General features: G+C 36.9%; 1 protein-coding gene across 5 annotated transcripts in view; it reads right to left on the reverse strand.

Moving 5' to 3' along the window:
• Positions 1 to 16,607, reverse strand: part of LOC120421742 (BAI1-associated protein 3) — a 174,171-nt gene extending 157,564 nt beyond the window's left edge. For all 5 annotated transcript variants that reach the window (XM_039585013.2, XM_039585012.2, XM_039585011.2 and 2 more), the window contains exon 1: positions 15,643 to 16,607. The gene's annotated coding sequence lies outside the window, so the exon portion shown is untranslated. The remainder of the gene's footprint in view (positions 1 to 15,642) is intronic.
• Between the last annotated feature and the right edge of the window lie 250 nt (positions 16,608 to 16,857).

Raw genomic sequence — 16,857 nt, forward strand, 5'->3', positions numbered from 1 at the left:
ATTATATTATATTATATTATATTATATTATATTATATTATATTATATTATATTATATTATATTATATTATATTATATTATATTATATTATATTATATTATATTATATTATATTATATTATATTATATTATATTATATTATATTATATTATATTATATTATATTATATTATATTATATTATATTATATTATATTATATTATATTATATTATATTATATTATATTATATTATATTATATTATATTATATTATATTATATTATATTATATTATATTATATTATATTATATTATATTATATTATATTATATTATATTATATTATATTATATTATATTATATTATATTATATTATATTATATTATATTATATTATATTATATTATACTATATTATATTATATTATATTATATTATATTATATTATATTATATTATATTATATTATATTATATTATTATGTTATTTTATTATAAATTTTTTTATGGAGCTATCGAATTAGCTTTTTAGAAATAATTTCATTTAGAGATAAACATTAATACTTAAATTTATTTTGAATTTTTTTTTTCAAAGTGAAAAGTAATTAAGTAATTAATTTATGTAATTAATCATTTCGACCCAGTATTTCAAGTAATTTATAAGTTGGCAGACTGGCAAGTAATAAATGCTTCTGGAAACCCTTGGAATTTTATTCCAAAATCACAAATTTGCTCTATGATTCCTAACTCAATTTTACATAAAAAAATATTTTGGAAGATTTTTCGGGTATATTTTCGAAAATTTCTAAAAATCACTATTTGAAAAAAAATAGACTTGGCGAAATCCTAACGTCTGTCGTATCTCACAGCTCATAAATTTGCACTTTTTGTTCAATAAAACATATAAAAAATCCAAGGAGGTAAAGATTTTCAAACATAATATCGGCATAATATTGAATGATTGGCACTTTTTAAATGTTAGTTTTGATTAATAAATTTTCATAATATTTTTTCCGAAAAGATCACCAAATTTTAAAAATGTTTCGCTTTTCATAATAGAAAATTACTGGAATATTGGCATTTGAAAATGTAGGAATGCTTGAGTGAGACTTTGAATTTTTGCTTCTTTTTCTTTTATTCGCTGTATTTCAGCAATCAGAGATCCAATGTCTTTTGGAACTATTTAAATTTAAATTACCTATTTTAAACTTTTCGGAAACAACATTGACAAAACAAAATAGGAATATTTATATTTTTTCCAAAAAAATATTTCTTTTTCAAAAACGCATGACATGGCGGCAAATTTTTGCTCCATTCTTACCTATGGCTCAAAAGCTAATCGGCAAAAAAATGAGTGTACCTTTTTTCAGAACAGTTTTCATTAATACCTACAACTTTGCCGAAAACACCAAATCGATCAGCAAATTCCTTCAAAAGTTACAGATTTTCGAATATTTACGAACCAATTTTGTATGTACAGCTGCCAAAATTCTTTGGTCATAGGGAAGATCCCCACAAAGTCTGAGCCAAATAAAAAAATACAAACAATAAAAATGGTTGAAATTTCGTAGAGAATTGCTTAGGGTCAATGAAATCATCAATGCAATGAATGAATCCATTTTGCTTCATTGGTTAGTCCATACAAATATGACAGTTATCCATAAAAAAATTGTTAATAAATATTCTAGAATCGATTTGCGCAAAAAAAATATGTTCAATGATTTGATTTATTTGATTTGTATTAGAGGATCAAAAGGACTTTTAAGCTTTGACCATGTGCAAAATATTTTTGGCGGTAATGCCAATTTTCCTCAAAAAAAAAAAATAAAAAAAAATTGGAAAACTTTGAAAAGATTTGAAAAAATCACATTTCATTTTTAAATACTTAATCGGATAAGAATTGAAGTGCACCTTTTCAAAGTGAATCCACCTTTAGTTTGAAATCTGCGAAAATTTTGCAGATTTTTTTTTGCATCAGTAGTTATACTTTTTCAAAAGGTTCTATGTAAAAAGGAAACCCTTGGTGTATTGGGTGTTTTGAAAAAGTAATCTAGAAATTATGTTTTTCAAATAGTTCAGAAAATTTCCTATTGATTTGTCTAAGCAACTTTGATGATTGAACTTCTAGATGCTTCAACCTCAAAAAGAGAATTAAATAGGAAAAAATAGTTTTGTGGTTATCACCCCTCTCAATTTTCAAATGCCGATATCTCAGATTCAGATTTTCAATGTCAACAAATTAAAGTTGCTGATTTTTTTTATCAACATTAAAACCTTAAGACAAACATTTGGAAAAGTTCTAATTTTACATCTTGAGTCCTATATTTGGAAATAAAATAAATTCAACGAAAAATAAACCTGATTTTAGTTTTAAAAAATATTGAAAGCGGAGACAAATATAAATACTAAAAAGCACTTCAAATTTAGAACCATCATATTTACATGCCAAAATAGTGATGGATGACAAAATTGATCAAACATTTCTTCGCCTAACTGATCATAGTACCATTCAGAACCTGCAGAAATAAGCTACTGGATGTTGTGAATGACTGGTATCCATTGCACACGTGGGCGTTGAAACGTTGACGAATGACTTTTGGGCCCGGTCTGCTGGGCCAAACGTCCAAAAGGCCTCTGTTCTGGGCTTGATATGATATACGAGCGCCAACCATTTCCGGTCCATTGACCACCAACCGATTTCGAGCTGAGCTGCTGGTGTTGTAATGGATTTGACTCACACACATGCAGTCATCTAGAGATCCATGAGTCACCCACGCTCCATTATCGTAATGGGGGCAATGTGAAGCTTTTTTGGGGAGTGGTTGGGGGACCCACATGTGCCGCCGTCACCATGCATGATGTACTGCCAGATTTTCCTACCCAGCACCAACAGCAGCAGTCATGAATATTAATGATTGGTTTTTCTCTAATCAGGCGAAGGGCAGAGCGTCTGGAGGAGATCTTTTGAAGCACAACATGGCTTCTTGCATCACATTTTCTCGATGATCCCAATACTTACAACGGCTGATGAATTAGTAGGGAATGCATGTTGGGGGGTGAGCGGGAAATTCATTACACCACAAATCACACCCCAGCTCTTGCTTAGATACGCACGAGCAGGCGTATGAAGTCTTACGATCCACGCAACAATATTTCCGCTTGGAATGCCTTTTAACATCTAGCGCCAGATGGTTGATGTTTGAACTGTTAAAAGTGATAAATTTGTACTCTAATTTTTTTTTTTCCGACCTCCGTGTACGCACGAGTGCAAGCAGCAGTCAAGTGCTCAGTGCTCCATCGTTTTTTCGAAATTTTTCGCCGTAATTTACCGTGATTAGCCGCGAGCTTGCTCCACCAGCATGCCAAGGGCCGGCCGTGGCCGTGGCAGTTCGAGTGCGGCCTCGAAAAACCCGCGAAGTTCGTCTACCGGCCGTGTGCAAAAAGGTAAACAAACCAACGCCGCGTCGTCCGCCATCGCGCCTGGGAGTGTGTGCGCCAAAGGATTTGACCCGAAATTATTACACGCTAATTACCGCGTCCAGGATCGCAGCCCTATTAGGCTCCGTTCAGCTACTTCCGGCAATCCGTCGACCGATGGCGCTTCAACATCCGCCAACATTCCCACCAGTAACAAGTTCGCGAGACTGAGTGACGAGGAAAGCAACAACAACAACACCGACGGTAGCACTACCGACGACGACGACGACGATGGTTGTGCACGGAAGAAAGTGATTTCGCCAAAAAAAGTAATTACTCCAAAGGAACGACGACCACCACCAATTTTCGTTTTGGACACGTTGGCGGACGATGTTGACGAGCAGCTGGAAGGCCTCGTGTACTGCCTCAAAATAGGTAAATCGTCAGTGCAAGTGTTCACATTTGACCAAAAGAACTTCGACCTGGTTGTGGAGAAATTGAAGCGTAAAAACTTCAAATTCTACACATTCGACCCCGTGCAGAAGACCGCTGTTAAGATCGTCTTGCAGGGGTACCAAGACCGCCTGACCTCCGTCCTCAAGGAGCACCTCTCGGGTGTCGGAATAACGCCGCGAGACATAAAAGTCCTCTCGCGGAAGACAACCGTTACAGGTACACACACACTGTACCTGTTGTACTTCGATCGCGGCACCGTCAAACTTCAAGACCTGCGGCGGACTAAGGCGTTGGACGGTTTTTGGGTAAACTGGCGGTTTTACTCAAAAAATCCGACGGACGTAGCGCAATGTCACCGATGCCAGAAATTCGGCCACGGCTCGCGGAACTGCAACCTCCGGCCCCGCTGCGTGAAGTGCGGTGAGTCACACCTCTCGGAGGTGTGCGCACTGCCACGAAAGACGGACTTGGGGGAAAACGCAGAACAAACCAAGCCGCGCGTAAAGTGCGCGAACTGCGGCGGTAACCATACCGGCAATTACCGCGGATGCGTCGCGCGGAAGTCCTACCTCGAGGAGCAGGAAAAGAGGAAGAAGAAAGCAGCAGCGTCCCATCCTCCTCAGCGAAGTACGAGCGCAGCCGTTCCTGCAGCTGGCCAGCGAACGGTTCCAGCGGACAATTCAGCGTTCCCTCCTGGCTGGGGGCGATCGTTTGCCAGCGTGGTCGCTGCCGGTAGCGGCAATGCGGCCCAGCAAGAAGTCACCGGGGAAGATCTCTTTACCCTGCCGGAGTTCTTTGCTCTCGCGGGGGAGATGATGACGCGGTTTCGGAGCTGCCGTAACAAGGCGGAGCAATTTCTAGCCCTCGGGGAATTAATGATTAAGCACATCTATAAAGGATAAAAAATTGTGATCTAGTTTTAAGCTTTCTCTATTTCTATCCCCTTTCCCTTGCAATTTTAGTAAGTTTTTTTTTTCTTATCTTTTTCTTACTTTCGGTAACCCCTTAACTACAAGCAACAATTGTTCCAAAATGGATTATGATGTAACACACAGCTGAAAGGAACTCCAAAACTCTGTTATGTATTCCAAAAGAACTTATTGTATATTGATAATTCACCAATAAAACCGAATTAAATTGAATTGAATAATTTTTTTTCCTTTAAAGTTTACTTGCTATGTACAAAAAATAAAATTCCATATTTAATAAAATAAAACAAAAAAATATGAATCAGCTCCCTTGTACGGTACCCAACTGATCCGTTCCTACACCAGCATAAAGTACACTCTCGACCTGATGGCACCAGCAGCAACAGCATCGAAAGTTCAGCCTCGTAAATTTCCAACTTGAGCTTCGCGCGTCGATAAAGAAATAAATGTTTCCACCAAAACGGAAAAAGAGGAGGTGGTTGTATTAGAGGAGGTGAAACATAGAGTGGCTCCACCCACCTTCCCAAGTTCCCTTCCTCTTTTATTCGGTATTGTTTTATTGCAACAAGCCTGAATGGCTTTTCCATTCCTCCCCTTCCCGTCACAGAAATACACTCTCATACATAATGACGATGATGACGGCACAAAAAACCCATCAGAGCCTGAGTCGCGGGGAAATTTGCGAGGGATTTTTCCAAAGCTCTTGTGGGCTGTTTTTGGTGGGGAGGGAAAAATCGGTGGAAAACCTGCTATAATTGCACAGAGATTTGGGGTGTGATAGTGAATTTGTGCGTTGGGGAATGTGTGTTTGTATTGATTGGTAACATCCACGCACTTTTCTGGTTTTATGATAAGGTGATGTTTTTTTTTTTTTGCTAGGCCCTAACATTGTAACATTGGAGCAATTACATAAATCAATTATTTTCAAAAAATTTACCAGGGTACTTTAGAATCCACTTTTCTAGGTGTGAATCTTGTTTAAAACCTCAATAATATTAATGCAATCAAATATTTAAAAATAAAAATTCAGGCAAATTTATAACTCTTAGTTTGTAATTAATATTCTTTACCCTGAATGGTGGATTCTTGTTAACAGCTGTGATTAAATAAAACCAATAAAAACAAGCAATAAAACGCGGACGATTAAATTGTTCCTCGTCCGTGTTAACCCCCATACTCGAAACCAGCAGCCTTTGCAGATGGTACACAGAAAAAAGTGTTGAACTCTCAGCAAATTTTCCGGCAACACCTGCCAACAGATGCTTTCAGTGGAAAATCGAAAAATTTGAATTTCGAATCAGATATACGAATATCAAATTTGCCGGGGTACAATCCAATGCTGGTAGCAACAAAGAAGAACACAATTCTGTGGAAACGCCTGGTTCATTTCATGAAAAATCGCAACCATGCGTCTCCATCAGCTGGAACTCGAGGCAGCTCGAAATTTGTCCCGGCAATCCGAGCTGCAGAAGCAGCTTTTTCCACCGAAAAAAAAAAACAAACAATACCAGAGGCGACGGGACGTGACTTTGACACTTTCAGCTGGTGGACCGATAATCAGGGCTGAACGTCAGGCAGAAAAAAAGAAGCTACTTTTTCAAGCTTGATTCGACCGACGATGTCGCGACGTCCGTCGTTCACAATGGCGGGGGTGGACACGAGGCTGCCGCAGAGAAACGACGAAGGAAAATGTCTAGAATAGATAGCGGATAAAAACACGACAGCACAAGTCGGAGGCGTTTTGGCTGCAAAACGGGGGAAAACAATGGGTGGGCTATTGTTTTGAGTTTTTTTAAGGCTTTTGGTATCTGCATTGTGAATGTTCGATGAGCAGATGATAATGTGCAGTTTGGCGCTTCGGTGGCTGAAGCTATTTATGCTAGACTATATAAAGTCATACGACATTTTTAAAGAGATTTTTTGTTATCATAAAGCGCTATTTCGTCGCACGTGAATTTTGGTCTAAACTGAGTTTAGGACGCATTATGTTGTACTCTGTACTATGTACAGTAGGGTGCCCCGAATATGGGACTTTTTTTTCCACAAGCTGAATATTGTTCCTTGACCTATTCTAGGACTCTGGATCAAATATGAGCAAAATCGGTCATCATTTACCCATTGATACTCGGAGGTGAAGTTTGTATGGGAAAAATCGAAAAAATGTATGGAAAATCCAAAATTCTTACGGTTTGGTCTGCACGGTGCGCTACTTCCACCCAAATATTCCCAAAAGTGAGATTCTTAATCAAAATTTAGTGCTCTACAACTTTGTAGAACATACCAAAGCTGTAAAACTCGATCCTGAAAAGTTATTAGCGATTTAAAAAAGTCATTTTTGTATGAAAAACATTTTTTACACCAACTTTGGGCTCGGGTATCAATGGGTTAATCTCATCCAATTTCGCTCAAAATTTACACAGATGCTTAAAATAACCCAAAAATCCATTTTCCGCTTGTGGAGCAGGGGGTCATTTTTTCTGGGCACCCTAATGTACAGCTTCAATCTAATTTTAATTGTAGTGTTCTAAACTAGAGATACTAAAACCATAAAGCTTAGTGCAATGTAGCCAAACTTCCAGTCAGTTTTATTTCGATCAGGTATGCAATTTTACCTCATATGGCTGTGATGCAAAAAAGTGTTGTTATGAAATGAAAGTTCAACTAGATTTCATTACAATGTAGGGGAGAGTGGGGAGACTTGATCCCATTTTTTTGTATCGCACATAACTCTGTCAATTTCTCACAAAACTATAAACTTTTTGCATGAATTGAAAGCTTAAACATTCATCTATGTTTGGCTAATAAGGGTATTTCATCAGATAAACTCTTCGATTCATGCCAAGCGCTTTAAAAAAATATTTTAAACCGGCATTTTAAAAATGTTAGGGGTAACTTGATCCCCCTTTCAATATTTTGAAGAAATCTTAAGCAAAATGTTTCTTATTTATCCAAACTTTTAATTTTCTATAAGTTACAGCAATTTCACATAAAACCTGTGCGGTTGTGTTCAGAATATAACAAGTTTAGTATGTAAAATATTTAAATACTTAAAATATTATTTTTTAGACCAAAATTGAGCATGTTTACAAAAGCTGGAAATTTTTGTTTACAAAACTTTTGAAAAAAGGTTCGAACTGCAGTAAGTTATGTACAACTATACTAAAGGAAACTATGTATGAAAACCCAGCCCAATTAATCAATCTTGAGGCTGATTCCAGTGACTGTAAAAATGCAGGGATCAAGTCTCCCTAAACGCACTTTTTTAAACAATTGATTGTAAAAATAGTATGACGATAAATTTAACATCAAATGCGTAAGGGTTTTGGAGTTGATAAGTTTATCAAACAATTCATGCATAAAAAATATTTTTTGAATAATTTTTGAGTGTTTTCTATACATATCAAAACAAAGAAAAAAAGATCTCTTGGAAGTTTTTTGCAGCTCGTTTTAGAAAAATGTGTGTAACTCAATCTAAATTTTTTTAATTTTTTTTCTTTGTTTTCTACAATGAGTTTTAGTTAATTTCGCACAACTTTCTAGAACAAAGCTAATTGTTTTACCCACATGCTGACGAGATACAGGCTTGGGATCAAGTGTCCCCGGGGATCAAGTCTCCCCACTCTCCCCTACACTAGGATGTAACAAAAATGACTTTTTGGCGGGCATTCAAGGGTTTGTTCCGGTGGGCATACTAAGCTCAAATCCAAAATATGAGCTTGATTGGACGTAACAGGAGCTGGCGCTCCGCCCTTCAATTTTAAATGGGATTTAACCCGTAAAAAAAGATTTTTTCAAAAATGTCACTTTTTGAGGCATTTTGGCAACCAATGCGTTTACCAAAAACTGGCGTGTAGGCCAGATCCTTGCGCTTCTTTTGGTATATATAACATTGACATTTGGAGCACCCTGGAGCTCGGTACAGACCTTCAAAGTTTGGCATTTTTTCGAAAAATCGGCCCCGGCAAAATCAAATGGCGTCTAGGGCGTCGCGAGGCGCGACGCATATCTTTTTTGCCGGGACCGATTTTTCGAAAAAATGCCAAACTTTGAAGGCCTGTACCGAGCTCCAGGGTGCTCCAAATGTCAATGTTATATATACCAAAAGAAGCGCAAGGATCTGGCCTACACGCCAGTGATGTTTTTGGTAAACGCATTGGTTGCCAAAATGCCTCAAAAGGTGACATTTTTGAAAAAATCTTTTTTTAAGGGTTAAATCCCATTTAAAATTGAAGGGCGGAGCGCCAGCTCCTGTTACGTCCAATCAAGCTCATATTTTGGATTTGGGCTTAGTATGCCCACCGGAACAAACCCTTGAATGCCCGCCAAAAAGTTATTTTTATTACACTCTAATGTACACTATAATTATTGGAAAATTGGTTATAATTTTAAATAAAGTATTTATATCAAAGTTTATAAGATTGGTTATTCGATATCAGAATCATTGAGAATTGCTTTGTAACTTGTTTGTTACTAAGTGCAATTCAGACCAATCAAACATACATTGAAAATAAAAAAAATGCGAAAAACTTTTTGACTAAAACTGTAGTTTTTTTTTTTTCAAAGAATGCGGGTAGCTACAGTCCGTACATAATATTAAAAAAAACTCTTTTATTAGAAGATTCGATTATCCGAAATTCGATTAACCAAAGGTTTCTACAGAGACTTCGGAGAACCGAATCACGAAAATATGTTTTGTTATTTTTATTATTTAAAGTCATCAAACTACACAGTAAAAACATGTGTAAATTTGGAAAGTGCTAAATTTGAAGGTGTCATACTACTTTTATTCTGATGCAATATTAGCTCAACTTAAACTTAAAAGGTAACATCGGAATATTGGTAAACTTACACATTATTCCTGACAAAAGAGATGTTTTCCAAATGTAATATTATCATCGTTTTTTTTTGTGTAGATTAACCACAATCAGATTAATTCGGAGCGTTATTTGAGCCATTTTGTGATTCGATTATCAGAAAATGCGATCACCCAAAATAAAATTTTGGCCAGTTCTTCGGATAATCAAGTTGGACATTTGTTAAAACATTCAACTAAACATAAGATATCGAAACGATAAATCAATCATTTTCTTCACAGCAAATAAAGTAGTAATCTAGCTGCGTGTAAAAGGCCTTGATGAAAAATAAATTTTGCATTATTTTATGAAATTCTATGTAATATTACACCCAGAAATATGTAGCTCATCAGTAGGGTTAGTGAAATTTCACGATTTCGCGGACAGCGTGAAATCCGTGAAATTTGGCTTTTTTCGCGAAATCCCGTGAAATTTTATGTTTGTGTGAAAATGTAACGATTTTTCACAAAATAATCGAATAGGAATGAAAATAATCTTATGAATTATTGTAGAATTTAGCGAGTGAATACACTAGTTTAATTACTAATATAGGGTTAGTGATTTTTGAAAAAAGTGCAGTGCTTCTTGGGACGCGCAGTCCTGTTTTTTCGTGATAATTTTCGTCTCTTTTGTGTCGCTCTTTGTGTGCATGGGGTGATTGGGCATAATAATTGAATAATGCCATCAAAAGTGCAGTGCTTCTTGGGACGCGCAGTCCTGTTTTTTCGTGATAATTTTCGTCTCTTTTGTGTCGCTCTTTGTGTGCATGGGGTGATTGGGCATAATAATTGAATAATGCCATCAAAAGTGCAGTGCTTCTTGGGACGCGCAGTCCTGTTTTTTCGTGATAATTTTCGTCTCTTTTGTGTCGCTCTTTGTGTGCATGGGGTGATTGGGCATAATAATTGAATAATGCCATCAAAAGTGCAGTGCTTCTTGGGACGCGCAGTCCTGTTTTTTCGTGATAATTTTCGTCTCTTTTGTGTCGCTCTTTGTGTGCATGGGGTGATTGGGCATAATAATTGAATAATGCCATCAAAAGTGCAGTGCTTCTTGGGACGCGCAGTCCTGTTTTTTCGTGATAATTTTCGTCTCTTTTGTGTCGCTCTTTGTGTGCATGGGGTGATTGGGCATAATAATTGAATAATGCCATCAAAAGTGCAGTGCTTCTGGGGACGCGCAGTCCTGTTTTTTCGTGATAATTTTCGTCTCTTTTGTGTCGCTCTTTGTGTGCATGGGGTGATTGGGCATAATAATTGAATAATGCCATCAAAAGTGCAGTGCTTCTTGGGACGCGCAGTCCTGTTTTTTCGTGATAATTTTCGTCTCTTTTGTGTCGCTCTTTGTGTGCATGGGGTGATTGGGCATAATAATTGAATAATGCCATCAAAAGTGCAGTGCTTCTTGGGACGCGCAGTCCTGTTTTTTCGTGATAATTTTCGTCTCTTTTGTGTCGCTCTTTGTGTGCATGGGGTGATTGGGCATAATAATTGAATAATGCCATCAAAAGTGCAGTGCTTCTTGGGACGCGCAGTCCTGTTTTTTCGTGATAATTTTCGTCTCTTTTGTGTCGCTCTTTGTGTGCATGGGGTGATTGGGCATAATAATTGAATAATGCCATCAAAAGTGCAGTGCTTCTGGGGACGCGCAGTCCTGTTTTTTCGTGATAATTTTCGTCTCTTTTGTGTCGCTCTTTGTGTGCATGGGGTGATTGGGCATAATAATTGAATAATGCCATCAAAAGTGCAGTGCTTCTTGGGACGCGCAGTCCTGTTTTTTCGTGATAATTTTCGTCTCTTTTGTGTCGCTTTTTGTGTGCATGGGGTGATTGGGCATAATAATTGAATAATGCCATCAAAAGTGCAGTGCTTCTGGGGACGCGCAGTCCTGTTTTTTCGTGATAATTTTCGTCTCTTTTGTGTCGCTCTTTGTGTGCATGGGGTGATTGGGCAAAAGTGCAGTGCTTCTTGGGACGCGCAGTCCTGTTTTTTCGTGATAATTTTCGTCTCTTTTGTGTCGCTTTTTGTGTGCATGGGGTGATTGGGCATAATAATTGAATAATGCCATCAAAAGTGCAGTGCTTCTTGGGACGCGCAGTCCTGTTTTTTCGTGATAATTTTCGTCTCTTTTGTGTCGCTCTTTGTGTGCATGGGGTGATTGGGCATAATAATTGAATAATGCCATCAAAAGTGCAGTGCTTCTTGGGACGCGCAGTCCTGTTTTTTCGTGATAATTTTCGTCTCTTTTGTGTCGCTCTTTGTGTGCATGGGGTGATTGGGCATAATAATTGAATAATGCCATCAAAAGTGCAGTGCTTCTGGGGACGCGCAGTCCTGTTTTTTCGTGATAATTTTCGTCTCTTTTGTGTCGCTATTTGTTTACATGGGGTGATTGGTTGTATGTGATTAGGTTTTAGGTGATTGGGTTTTATTTTTTTATGTTATCTTCTTTCTCTTTATTTCCTCAGTTTGAATTGCGATGCCTTTCCGTCGGGTCGTGTTTTTTTTCGCGTTCGTCGTCGGTGTGTTTTTTGTTTTTTTTTTCTCGCGTGCGTGTTTGTGTGTAAAGGTGCGGCTGGCTCTGGTTGTCATCGATGACAATTGAGCCAGTCTGATTTGCGATGCCTTTCGGTCGGGTCGCAGGGTTTTTTCGCGTTCGTCGTCGGTGTGCAATAACAACAAAACCTTATCATACCATTTCAGCTCGATAAACATCGTAACTCGTCGTTCGCTTCGTTAATCAGTACCCCACTAAACATGAATCATGTAAAACTCGTAAAAACATCTCAATTTAAAAGGTACACTGTTTAATTATTGATTCTTTAATAACAAATGATTGTGGTTCTATCTTTCCACAGCCGGCTGTCTAAGATTAAACCATTTTATTTAAAATTTAACAACCGATAAACGGGAAATGTCTCATCCGCAGCATCCGATTGCTTGCCTTGAGAATAAAATATAATACCTTTCAACAAACACTATGATTTTGGGTCGCATCATCATCTTCTATGATGAATCCTGACCAAACACCCTATCCTACTAACAAGTTTTCAGGTTCCTGGCGCTCGTGGGGTGTAAGCACAGAGTAAATCAGCTGCCCTAGTAGCAACCTGCGCTAACTAACATTCCCGTCCCTTAAAATCGAGGTCTACAAACTGACATGGCGGGCGCCGTTGGTGGCCAATGACTGTTACCTATTCGCAACTGATCTAGCTTTAGCAATCATGGTGTTTTATCTTTTCAGCGCATTCATACATGCTGTTGATAAGGGAAACACCATCAGACTGTTGAAGCCTATGATCAGTAGTGCTGGAAGGATATTACGGTTTTGTTCAGCAACGGAGGGGCAACCATGGGTGATCTCTCATGCTCATGCTCATAATATAGGGTTAGTGATTTTTGACGATTTCGTGGACGGCGTGAATTCTTGAAATTTATCAATATTCTCAATTTTTTTTTAAATAACAATTTAATAAATATTTCATCCATAAAGACTATTGAAATTAATTTTATTAGTTTTCCATTGAAAAGCCATTTGAAGAAATGTTCAGATTTTTTAGTTGTTTTAGAAACTAATTTAATTTAGTAATATTTTCATTCGCTGTAATACAATTTTTACTGCTATTTGATTTGAAAGGTTGGTTTTAAAACAAATTAAAAGAATGAAGCTATGTTTTATTCAAAATAAAATGAAGAGTATTTTTTATCTTTGAAATCACCTTTTAAAAACATTTGAGGTTTTTTCTGAGTCCTCTTTAAGTTTAACGATATTTGTTTATTTGGGTAGATAATTCCCGTGAAAGTAAAAAAATACTACTTTTTTTATTTTCTTTTTTCATTTAGAATAAAAATTTAGATTTTGCTAAAAATTTATTAATTTTGCCTATTGATTTTAAATTTAGTTTTTGAAAAGTGAGATGAAAACCTTACAAAATATGTTTAATGGGCTAAATGTCGCAGAAAATTTAATTTATTTTACTCATTTTGACTGGACAAGATTGTTAAATCTTGCGTTGATATGAAATTTAATAAAATGTAAAATGATATAAAAGAAGCAAATTAGCAAAAACTGTTTAACTTTGTTAGTGGAATATTTAAAAAGCAGTTAAGTTGATGAGAATACGCATGTTCTACATTTAAAAAATAAAATAGGAAAATTAGAAGATTTTTTTTCTGTGTCACGTTCAAACTAAGTGAAGATTGTTTTAGTTTATTGAAGAATAATACATAATGAAGCATAAAAAGTAGTTTCTGTGATTTAAACATAAGATTTTCAGAGTTATTTTAACATTTTTCATGTTCCGCGAAATTTGGGTGAAATTTCGTGCTTTGAAAATGAGGTCCCCGTGAAATTTGCAATTTTTGAGCGTGAAAAATCACTATGCCTACTCATCAGTATGGGAAACCTACTTGACCGAAATGTCAAGTTCATATATGCGTTTATCCTATCCATCTTCATCGGTCTGATGACCGAGCGGGCTAACGCGCCAGCCCTTACTGTTGGTGCTGGGTTTGAATCCCGTCGGTTGTAACTTTTTTTTTTGTGTTAACAAAAATTGTACATGCAGTGTGTAATATTAAGTGTTTGCATGCGATTTTACCATCGGATTTTTTGCTGTGTAATTTTCAGATTTATTTGAATTCTCTTTAGCATGACTGCAATATTACATACACAGTAAAAAAATCATGGTAATATTACAGCTGGAAAAACAAAACAGAAAAACAGAAAAAATGTTTTAACCTCTGAAAATGAGTATTTTACCCTTTTTCTGATAGAATGTCACTTTTTCAGTCTAAAATGTGGTAAAATTACATAAAAAGATGTGATATTGATTCTTACAAAGTTATATCTTCCAAATTTACACAACATTTTATTGTGTAGCATTGGAAACCGGCATTAATGAAAAAAAAATAAATTATGAAGTCTGATCCAAACAAAAATATTGGAATTTACTAATTTTCGACACACCTATTTTCATCACCCTTGCAGGTTTTTTTTTGTCAAAACTACTTTTCAAAAAAAATAAAAAAAATCAAAAGTTAAGTTAGACAGTCTACACATTTTTTTTTGGTTGTCTGGCTGAAGTGCTTATGAGACTCCATGTAAATGATTTTTCATCTCACTTTATTTGTCCCCAAATAATGACTCACTGCAGAAAAGAGTCATCCCGATTCGTTTAATTTTAAAATACTTACAGAAATTTTAAAATTTCGAGTCAAACTTACTTCATCTTTTCAATAGCTCATTACTAAGTTTTACCTAATCCATTTTTGACTAATGACACTCCAATTTGTAAAGAAAATGTGTCCAAAAAATCATACAAAAAAAAATGATGTAGCCCGAAGCGTTTTTTTTACTATTTCTCTAGCTTTTTTTTTAATAATTTAAACGTAATTTTAGCCAGTTAATTATACACAACTCACAACTCATATTTAAAATACAAGCACTTCGCAACCCACGATAATCATCCTCTCAGTACACACCCCAGAATCCTAATCACTGGGTGTAATTTTTCGTCAGATTTCACTGCCACCCACTTTTACCCACAAAATCTAAAAATATGAACGCACACACAACTGCCAAGAACAATCAAAAACTCCTCCATTTTAACGTTTTGCCCTGCCCTCCCCAGAGGCGTTCACGCACAGTCCTCACCTGAAGGGCCTCACTCTCGCCGTGTGTTTTTTAGCAACCAAAAAAAAATATTCCGGGAACCCATCACTTCATCATCATCATCTTCGTGCTCTCCTCGTCCCGGTCGTCATCTTTGGCTGTCCTGCCGCCGTTTCTTCCACCAGTCATGTTTAGAATCCTCGATTGTGATGGATTGAAATTTTTAGGGGAGGTTGGCTTTATTTTATTCTATTTTATTTTATTTAAATAAAATTGATGTTTTGAAGATAAATGCGTTTTTTTATTGAACTTCAAAATTGTTTATATTTTGCGACTTAATAAAAATCCCCTAAAAATTAAATTTGGTTTTGCTCCAGTGAAGCTTAAAAGTGAATTTGTCTTACCTGCGTTGCTATTTTTTATTCCGAGCAGGGATTTCGTTTACTCCAAAGTCGCAGAATTTCCGATGAGTCAGCTGGCCCTCGGTTGAGCTGTTTTTAATATTCTTAAAGCGGATCAGTCAATCCACTCCGAACACAGAAAGTGCGTATTTCCAGCGATTCAGGGCGGGCACATTCAACAGATTGTACATAAAGATCGGTGATGTACATAAAAGCTCACACAAATAGACACCAAGACACGGACACGGAATTTCCCCTCGGCGGGACACACATCGCGTTTGCACACACTTCCGGGAGGGGACAGTTTCTACGCCGAACAAGTGTCCCGTCTCATTAGCTTCCACGTTTGGCGATGACAAATGACACTTTTACTCACTTTTCCCCAGAAGCTTTCACTCTCACCGAAAGTAGCTTTAATCCTCGGCGAGCTCTTCCCGTTTCTTCCTTTTGCTTTTCCTTATCGCACTTCCGGCACAGTCTAGGATAGCAAATTTTCACTTCCTGCGACGGAAACTTTGTCTTGACTCGTGAAATTTTCCGATTTTCCTTTAAAGTAAGTTTTGCTGAAACGAACCTTCTCTATTTCAGCTTTAAATTTACTTATTTCAATTCACCTTTAATTCAGGGAAACACCTCAAAGTATTCCGTCTTAATCCTTCTAGTTTCAAACACACCCACACAGCTACACCACAAAACAGACAATTCACCAGACGGTTCCCTCTGATATCCTTCAAGTGTAGGCGCAGAGTTTTCCAACAGCAAATCGCCAAACTTTTCCCAACTCACACCTTCTTTGCACAATTTTCCTGTACTCCAGAAAAAAAGCAAAGATAGAAGCAAAAAGCAGCAAACACTTGCTCCTTTTTTTCCAGGAATTTTGCTCCTCCTGTTGAAGTGAGAGGAAGAGGGGGGATGGGCAACCAATTTCCCCTCTTAGGTTTGTTTTCCACGTCCAACGCTGTCCACGGCCGATTCACTACTGAGCAAAGTCCACGACGGTGCGAGTCCTTTATCAGTGAGCTTTTTGCCTTGGCCAGGAGGAGGTTGGATGTAAAAAGAGGTTGTAAGTTGAGTGTGTTTTTCCTGCGAGAGAGTTTTCAGTTCGTGCTCAGCGGGGAGAGAGAATGATGATGATCGATGAAAAGGAAAATGAACGCGAAATGAGAGAAAATCGTGAGCGAGGGAGAGATTCACTCTTGGTCGATGGTTCGTGCTGGC

The sequence above is a fragment of the Culex pipiens genome, chromosome 3 (genome assembly GCF_016801865.2).
Source record: "Culex pipiens pallens isolate TS chromosome 3, TS_CPP_V2, whole genome shotgun sequence".
Classification (NCBI taxonomy): Eukaryota; Metazoa; Arthropoda; class Insecta; order Diptera; family Culicidae; genus Culex; species Culex pipiens.